Source organism: Triticum dicoccoides, chromosome 4B (assembly GCF_002162155.2).
Source record: "Triticum dicoccoides isolate Atlit2015 ecotype Zavitan chromosome 4B, WEW_v2.0, whole genome shotgun sequence".
Lineage (NCBI taxonomy): Eukaryota > Viridiplantae > Streptophyta > Magnoliopsida > Poales > Poaceae > Triticum > Triticum dicoccoides.
In genome coordinates this window covers 256612674-256619780 of record NC_041387.1, presented here as the reverse complement: position 1 = coordinate 256619780, position 7107 = coordinate 256612674, and positions in this window count along the sequence as shown.

Genomic DNA, 7107 nt, shown 5'->3' with positions numbered 1-7107 from the left:
CACCCCTAATTACCCTTAGAAACTACTTTTTACTGCTTGAGATCCTGCCCACGCATACGCGCTCTTCTGCTGTCGCGACCTTTAGGGTTATAATTTTTTTCCTTTTGTAAAACTGCGGTAGATCCAAAATTATATCACCATCTTGTGAAACTTGTTTCTGCAACACTTAGTAGATTTTAGATCTGCGCCTTCCGTTATCGGCGGTTTAATCTTTGGTAGTTGATAATCTGCCAGATACCATTAGCCCTCACTTAAACTGCCATCTTGACTTGAGTAGTAGTTTCCGGTTTACCTCACATATATGCCTTGTTCAAATTCCCCGGTTTAACACCAGTTAACCCACATTAACCTTGAATCATAAACCGGCCTTCCCATTTCTTTTACAGTTTGTTTTTCAAAATGACCAAGCAATTTTCCGCTTGCAACTGGGTTCCTTCCCGGATCACGGAGACGCAGCTCAATCGATATGTTCTGACCGGCGCTTTGGCCCAGAAAAATGTCCTTCATTGGCGAGTCACTAGCCCTGAATGCCCTCCTGAGCCTCAAGATGGAGAAGTGATTGTGTTCATGCAACATCTAGACCGGGCATTTAGCCCTCCCGGATCAAAGTTTTTCCGGGATGTACTTGCTAGCTTTCAACTCCATCCACAAGATATTGGACCGAATTCTGTGTCCAACATATGCAATTATCAAGTATTCTATGAAGTTTATCTTCAAGAAGAACCATCTGTTGAGCTCTGCCAGGACTTTTTCCATCTAAACCGCTGAACTGAGTTCTCTGATGGTCCCAACACTCAAACTTTGTGGGGTGTCAATCCAGAAGAGGAAAGAAGTTGATTTCCCTCATGCAAAACATCACAACCACCCCAAAGACTAGAATCAAATATGGTTTTACTGTTAGAACACTGCTCCTGCTGGAGAAAATCCTTTGCTGGTTTACCGTGCTCACCGGCTTAGCAACGGCCACCTGTTACCTCAACGACTAACTACCAAAGAATGACAAGCTTATGCACCTCAACTCGCCAAGCTCTGGGCTCTCCTAGCCAATGGTTTACCTGGTGTTGACCTCGTTCTCTGCTGGGTTTCATGGAGTATCCTACCTTTAAGCCGCCGCTCCGGGTTGATGCATGAGTATACCGGCAACATGAAGGATCCTCAACGGTTTAATGAAATAGAAATGACTGATGATGAAGTCACTGAATCTGTGAAGAAGATGTTGGATGAACCGATCACTACATGCAGCAAAACTGGGTTGCGCCCTTTTTACGCGTCCAACAAACCGCCAACGGTAAAATTTTAACCTTGTGCTTTTTGATCCGTCTCCACTTTAACACTGCTATAATAATCCTTTGTTTAATTTTACAGGCCAAAGATTCCTTCTGGAAGAGGAAAGCTCAAGATAAACCGGCGAGGGCCCCTCGTGCCAAAAGCAAAGTCACAAAGAGACCAGCCAAGAAGAAAACCACCGAGTCCTCTGATCCGCCCGAAGATATCGAGGAATCGGAACAAGAGGTAGAACTTGACTCCCTTGGCTTATTTTTCGTACATCTTATTGACAACAACTATTACCAAGATGATGCGGAAGCTAGTCATGCCGACGATGTAGAGGTAATCTCCCTTTCCTCCGATTCAGATCATGTGCCGGTTCAAAAACTTGGTCGTGCAGTTCAGAAAGTAAAATACTCTCGCCCTCTTGCTCATTTGGATCCACATTTTTCTTTGAAGACACAGCAACATGAAGGTCGTCGCACAACCCGGCACAGTGGCCAACAAGTCACTTCCCCCGGTTTACCAGACACTCCAACCCGGAAACATCGTCCAGAGGTCTCTTCCTCTTTTAATAAACCTTATCCCTTGGCAAGTTGCTTCCGATACCCACTTAATCTGTCTGATTCGAATTATCAAGTGATGTCTAATTCTTCATCTGGCGACTCATCAACCACTGAATTGCCTCCCCACAAGACCAGCGCTGGGTAAGTATACTGCCCTTCAGCTTTTTCCTTCATGTGTCGGGTTACCATACTAACCTTTGTTCGATATTGTAGTGACAAAGCCCGACTGAGCAAGAAAGCCAAAACCAGTGCCCCTACTGATGAAGTTGAACCGGAGAGGACCCCAGAAGGTGCTGGCAGACACACTGATATTGTCATGGATGATTCTGCCCCACAAGGTCCAAACACTGATGCTGATCCGCCGGAAGCTGACCCGGCTACCCATGTTGATCCATCAAGCCCACATGCTACTCCTCCAAGTGCAGCTGCTGATTCACCGAGCAAAGCTGTTGATCCGCCAAGCCCAGCCAGGGATATTGTTAATCCGCCGAGCCCGTCAAAAGGTGGCGATGATGATGTTATTATCACCGGTACTGCTCACACCGTCCCGGGCAATCTGGTTGCCTTATCAAAGCATATTGCCAAGGAAGAATTTGTTGCTATGGGCAAGGGGAAAGAGAAGACAGATTTATCTAGCTATGTTAACCTTTCTGCCCAGGAGCTTCATTCCGGTTTCCTAAACTGCCTCTACACAAGCCGAGATTATGAGGCCGGTTTGGTGAACATGATGAAGGAGCGCTATGAGGTAATCTTCCAAACCTTTTAATCCTTCTTGTTCTGTATATCCACTTCATTGTAGCCCCCAAGGGCCGGTTTGTCTCTTGAAGATAAACCGGGAATTTTAAGATAAAGAACACTTCAACTGAGTAGTCCCCAAGGGCCGGTTTATCTCTTGAAGATAAACCGGGTCTTCTATATTCCATACTACATTTTGTTAATTCCCTTTCCTGTGTATTTTCTGATCAAACACACATTAGCCCCCAAGTGCCAAGATTAATACTTGTATTGAGCTTTGGGACTTCAAATAATCAGCAGTAAAGAAGCAATCCGCATTAGCCCCCAAGTGCCAAGTGTATAACTGGTTATATGCTTCGGACTTTTGAGAAAAAATATTAACCTCGTTATCATCTGACTGTTGTAGGCTGATATAAACAACCAAGGTTCCCAAATTTCTGATCTTCAAGAGAATATCAAGTCCCAGCAAGCAGAGACCTCCAAGGCTAAAGAGGAACTAAAAGGCGCTTTAACAACCATGGAACAACTAAAGGACGGTTTCAAGACTGAACGTGCCAGCTGGGAAAATGAAAAGGATGCCTTGTTGAAGCGGGCTGAAGACGCCGAGGCAGCGCTTAAACTGGAGGCAGAAGAGCTAACCGGGTTGAAACATCAAGTAAATGCTATGACGTATGCGATATTTGGTAAGTACCTTGTGTACAGAGCTTGATTAACCATCTCTAGAATATCTGGTTTAACAGTGAATTCTTAAACCGTTTCAGGTAGCCGTGTTGCTCATCTGGGCTCTGACATGCGGATGAAACTGAAGGCAGCATATACGTTGATAGAGCAACTGTATACCGGTGCCCAAAGGGTTATCTGCGCAGTCTCATACAACAAACCGACACCAATGTTGATCAAGGAGACACTAGCCAAATTGTCGATGACGCCAGCACAGATAGAAGAAATGAAACGATCTGCTGCCAGGGCTGGCGCTTTGTTAGCACTGACCCGGGCCAAAGTGTGGATAGCTGACCTGGATCCAACTGACATCGCCAAGGGCTTTCCGGGTGAACAAGAAAATGGGTCAGAATTTGATAATGAAGCCCTCAAAGCCCTGACAATGGAGATGCGTCCGCTGGCAAGCCAATTGGCGGAAGAGGCTAACTTGACTATTCATCGGTCCTTTTATGATGCAAACAACCAACGGATTGACACTACTGTAAAAGAAGTGCAAAATCTTATCCCGCCAATCCGTAAGCACACTTATGCCCCTAACATTGAACCGTCCGAACTTATAAGTGAAGAGGCTGTCTTTCAAGCTTTAACCCGGATTGACTGGACCACCGTTGACTTCCAGCCACTGGATGGGGAGGAGGAGGTTGAAACAACGCCAGAAGATCCATCAACCTCACGTCAACCCGGCGATGAATCTTAATCTGGCAACCGGGCTGATTTTTCACAGATTGTGTTCTGTGTAAAGAACAATCACTTATTGTAGGCCTTAAAGCGCCTTGTAATAGGCTAGTTGGCATACTTTGATCTGCTGCCATCGTGCACCGATATATGAGTTTGTTTGATCCGCCATGATATTTGTGGCACTGGCTTTATTTACCTTGGTATTCCGTATAAGTCCTGCTTTCCGCATGTTAAACACTTAAACATGTCCTGGCAGTAACCGCCGGACGGGTCATGATACCCAATACAGAAACAGAAATACTCATAACCAAGGTTATACAGTAATAAAATATGAATCATATCATACCTGTGATATTAAATCACTTTTGTTGATCCACCAACTCGTTTAGTAAGGGTGAAAACCCAAACTTTGGGTGTTGGAAGGTATCCACCACATTAGGCTGGTGCGTGATAAGCCATACCGGGTATTTGTAAACAATGGATGATCATTCTGGCGACTTATAGTCAATGCCAAGCCAGATTGAAAGAAGTCGGTTCACAATTGGTTATAGGCTTAACAGATGATAACTGTAAGCCACACCGGGTTAAGAAACACCGGGTTGAGATGAAGACATAAACCCTGGCCGGATCAAGAGATGCCGGTTTATTTTTAAAAGTTGATCAAAAAAGATAAAACTTGTAAAAGCAAAAGCAAATAACACTTGTAGTCGAGGCTTTTCGAGGGCTGCCAGGCCCAAATTCGAGGCTTTTTGTGGGCTGCCAGGCCGCTGAGTTAAACAATTTGACAAAGCCTTTTAAGATGGGCCTCCAACTAACCAATTGTCGTTTTAACTTCGACCAGTTCAGGGTCTCAATGAGAGTAACTTGTTAACCGTTCGGCGGGTCGTGCCAGGATTACCTGGATAGGAGTGGCTTACTTGATGAAGGCAGGTTAACCTGGGCTTTTAGGTGAATACACCAAGCTTCCAAGCCGTGGGTTGATACCCAATTACATGGGTCCTTTCAAACTCTTTGTTACTTTACACAAAGAGCCCCCAAGTAACTTTGTGAGCTGTGATCAATGGGTGCCTATGTTTGAGTCGTGCTTTTAGCAACAGAACTCTCTTTGGCCCCTTGGGTGTGAAGCTCCCAAGCTGTATGATGGCATGATAGCCGGTTTAGTGGAAAAAAAGTGTCATCGCTTTGGAAGCAGAAGCCCCCTTGTAACCAAGAAATATTGGAAGAACGGCAGAGGCCCTGCTTGTAGCATAATATATACATTGTCGAAGTATGTACATAAGAAGAGCCTATAGCTCAGGTGTAGTAAGGCCGAAGGAGAGCTATGTTCCACGACCGCCAGGTCTCCTCCTCAGAACTGCGTGAGTCTTCTTGAACGTCAATGAGGTAGTATGATTCGTTGTGCAGATTCTTGCTGACCACAAAGGGCCCTTCCCAAGTTGGGGATAACTTGTGCATATCAGTTTGATCCTGGATGAGCCGGAGCACTAAATCGCCTTCTTGAAAGGTTCTTGTTTTAACATGGCGGTTGTGATAACGCCGCAGGTCTTGCTAGTAAACCGCCGAACGAGCCAAGGCCATGTCCTGCTTCTCATCTAACAGGTCCAGTGCTTCTTGATGTGCTTGCTCGTTGTCCGCTTCAACATAATTGGCAACCCGAGGCGAGTCATGATGAATATCACTAGGGAGTACTGCCTGTGCTCCGTAAACTATGAAGAAAGGCATATAACCTGTAGATCAGTTTGGGGTGGTGTTTATGCTCCATAACAAATATGGTAATTCTTTCACCCAACAACCCAGCGTCCGCTTCAAAGGGACCATAAGCCGGGGCTTTATACCCTTTAAAATTTCCTGATTAGCTCGCTCAGCTTGACCATTAGATTGGGGGTGAGCCACAGACGCTACATCAAGCCGGATGTGCTCTCATTGACAGAAGTCCTCCATCTCGCCTTTAGAAAGGTTCGTGTCATTATCTGTGATAATGCTATGTGGAAAACCAAAACGGAAGATCACCTACTTAGTAAATTTGTCATCTGCCTCCAAGAGGTGGGTCTTCTTATCCTTGGATTGCTTAAAAGGACCCACCATATCAAGCCCCCAAGTAGCAAACGGCCAAGTTATTGGAATCATTCATAGCTCTTGAGTCGGAACATGAGCTCGGCGTGAAAACTTCTGACAAGCATCACACCGCTTTACCAGGTCCTCAGCATCGGCATGAGCCGTCAACCAGTAAAAACCATGACGAAAAGCTTTAGCCACCAAGGATTTTGAACCGGCGTGATGACCACAATCTCCTTCGTGGATCTCGCGTAAAATCTCACGGCCTTCTTTAGGAGAAACACAACGCTGAAACGCCCCTGAAACACTGCAATGATGCAACTCGCCATTGACGATTGTCATGGACTTGGATCACCGGACTATCTGTCTGGCCAGAATTTCATCTTCTGGTAACTATGCCAAGTATGGAACCGTCCAATCCGGAACGATATGTAAAGCGGCCACCAACTGTGCCTCCGGATCAGGAATGGCGAGGTCCACCTCTGTAGGTAACTGAACCGACGGGTTTTGCAAGACATCTAGGAAGGTATATGGTGGCCCCGGTTTATGCTGAGATCCCAGCCGGCGTAAAGCGTCAGCTACCTCATTTTTGCGCCGATCAATGTGCTCCAGTTGATATCCCTTAAAGTGACAAGCAACAATATCCACCTCTCGTCGGTAAGCCGCCATGAGTGGATCCTTGGAATCCCAAGTACCTCAAACTTGCTGGGCTACCAGGTCTGAGTCTCCAAAGCATCGTACGCGGCTTAAGTTCATCTCCTTAGCCACTCGAAGACCACAGAGAAAGGCTTCATACTCAGCTGCATTGTTAGTACAAGGGAACATTAAGCGAAGAACATAATGAATTTTATCACCTCGAGGGGAAGTAAGGACAACTCCAGCCCCCGAGCCCTCCAATTGCCTGGACCCGTCAAAGTGAATAGTCCAGTATGTACTGTCCGGTTTGTCCTCCGGTATCTGCAACTCTGTCCAATCATTGATGAAATTCGCAAGGGCCTGGGATTTGATTGCTATTCGAGGCATATACTTCAAACCGTGTGGTCCAAGCTCAATAGCCCACTTAGCAACCCGACCAGTTGCTTCCCTG